Here is a 2,328-nt window from a genome sequence, read left to right on the forward strand (position 1 = left end):
CCAGCCACCGTCCTTCTTTCGCTTTCCCCCGCTTGGCGGGCTCCAGCTTTAACGCCGGTAAAAAGAACGGCGAGAGAGGGTAAACGGAAAGGTAAAAGGAATGGAGACGAAGGAGGGAGAGGGAGACAGAAAATGAGGTGCCGCCACCTCGGCCAAGCCACCGGGGCCCCTAAGGCAAGCGCGGCAAAGCGGCGAGCCGGACCCGGGCTTGCTTAAATTTCTGCGCCGGGACGTGCGCACGTAACCGGCGGGGCTCGGGGCTCGCCGCCGCCGCCACCCTGCCCATCATCGGAGCCCTCTTCCGCAAATCTCACCGAGAACCGGGCGGGGAAGATAATTCGGACCTGGGATCGAGTTCCCGCCGCCACGGTCATCCAGCGTTCGAGTGCCGGCCTCCGCCGCCGGTCTGTCGTCTCTCGCTCTCGCCCTCGCCCCGCGGGAGAGCCGAACGAACGAGCCGAAACCCTCGGGAAGCGTCGCCACGGCTGCCCAGTGCCCCCTCGCTATCGACGGCAGAGCCGCGGGGGTGACAGCCGCTCGCTAGCGCCGCTTCGGAGACGAGCCACTACTCGCTCCTATAATACGGACAGATAAGTCTCCTCCCGCGGCAGCTAGCAAGACCGGCCGCTAGGCTCAGCGAGGTGGCGCAGCAGCGCAGCCGACAGTTACGATGAGGCAACTGGAGGCAGCGAAAAACAGCGACCCCTTCGGACTCCCGCGGAAGAGGAGCGGCCGACACGTCTACCTCGGCACCTCGGGAGCGCGGCCACGTCTACCTCGGCACCTCGGGAGCGCGGCTAAGTCCGGCGCGAGCCGGAGCTCCCCCTAGCGGCGGCGCGAGCGGAACCGTTCCCTGGAAATGCGGCAGAGTCCCCGCGGAGCCCGGTAGACCTGACGGAAAACTACGCCCCCCCCACCAGCGCTCGGCCGCAGGCAGCCGGCAGGTCTACCTCGGCACCGCGGGAGCGCGGCTAAGTCCGGCGCGAGCCGGAGCTCCCGCTAGCGGCGGCGCGAGCGGAACCGTTCCCTGGAAATGCGGCAGAGTCCCCGCGGAGCCCGGTAGACCTGACGGAAAACTACGCCCCCCCCACCAGCGCTCGGCCGCAGGCAGCCGGCAGGTCTACCTCGGCACCGCGGGAGCGCGGCTAAGTCCGGCGCGAGCCGGAGCTCCCGCTAGCGGCGGCGCGAGCGGAACCGTTCCCTGGAAATGCGGCAGAGTCCCCGCGGAGCCCGGTAGACCTGACGGAAAACTACGCCCCCCCCACCAGCGCTCGGCCGCAGGCAGCCGGCAGGTCTACCTCGGCACCGCGGGAGCGCGGCTAAGTCCGGCGCGAGCCGGAGCTGCCCCTAGCGGCGGCGCGAGCGGAACCGTTCCCTGGAAATGCGGCAGAGTCCCCGCGGAGCCCGGTAGACCTGACGGAAAACTACGCCCCCCCCACCAGCGCTCGGCCGCAGGCAGCCGGCAGGTCCACCCGGAGGCACGGGCGGAAAGCGGGAAAGATGGCGGCCGAGTCCCCGGCCACCAGGCCTGCCTGGCGTTCCCCCGCGGAGGAGCGAGGGTCTCCCGAGCAGCGGCAGCGGCAGGCGAGCGCCGCAGCAACCCCTCTGCTGCCCGCCCGCTCCCCGCCCGCCCGCCGGGATGCTCGCAAGCTCGAGCGGCGCTGCCGGGCACTCACCAGCCTTTTCTCGCTCGCTCGCTCGGTAGATAGGTAGGGTCTCTTTCGGGCGGGTATTTCTCGGTCCCTTCTCGCCGGACAGATGCCAGCAAGCGGGGCAGGGCTGCAGAGAGACGGCCGCGCCCAGGAGCAGGGGCTGGGGCACGCTGCCGGCAGGCACCCAGGGGAGACGCGCGAGCCGCAGAGAGGATCTGTCAGGAGGACCGCCTCGGTGCCCCTGCGTAGGTAAGGAGGACGCGCCGCAGAGCGGGGCTCCCCTCCGCACCGTGCGAGGGACGGGGCGAGCCGGGTCCCTCGTCCCGGGCGGGGCCGGCCGGCTGGCTGCAGGGCGCGAACGCGGCCGTGCAGCCGGCCCCGGCTGCCCGGCGCCGTCCTCGCCGGCAGGGTCCCCGCAGCCCAGGGGCCGCTCGCAGGGGCAGGGACTCCGCCGCCTGCCAGGCGGGGCCAGCGCTCAGCCCGCCCGGGAGCTCCCCGAGGTGCTCGGGGGAGCCGGGCGGTGGAAACGACAACAACCCCCGGCAGGGAAGGAAAAGCGTTCTTGGCTCTACGAGCGCTCTATGGGGGGGAGCAGCGCCGGACTCCGAGCAGGAGCTCCTGGCAGGGACAGCTCCGAGAAACAGAGACACGGGTAGGGAGCGCGGGGGGGGGGGGG

Source organism: Melopsittacus undulatus, unplaced genomic scaffold, assembly GCF_012275295.1.
Source record: "Melopsittacus undulatus isolate bMelUnd1 unplaced genomic scaffold, bMelUnd1.mat.Z mat_scaffold_506_arrow_ctg1, whole genome shotgun sequence".
Taxonomy (NCBI): Eukaryota; Metazoa; Chordata; class Aves; order Psittaciformes; family Psittaculidae; genus Melopsittacus; species Melopsittacus undulatus.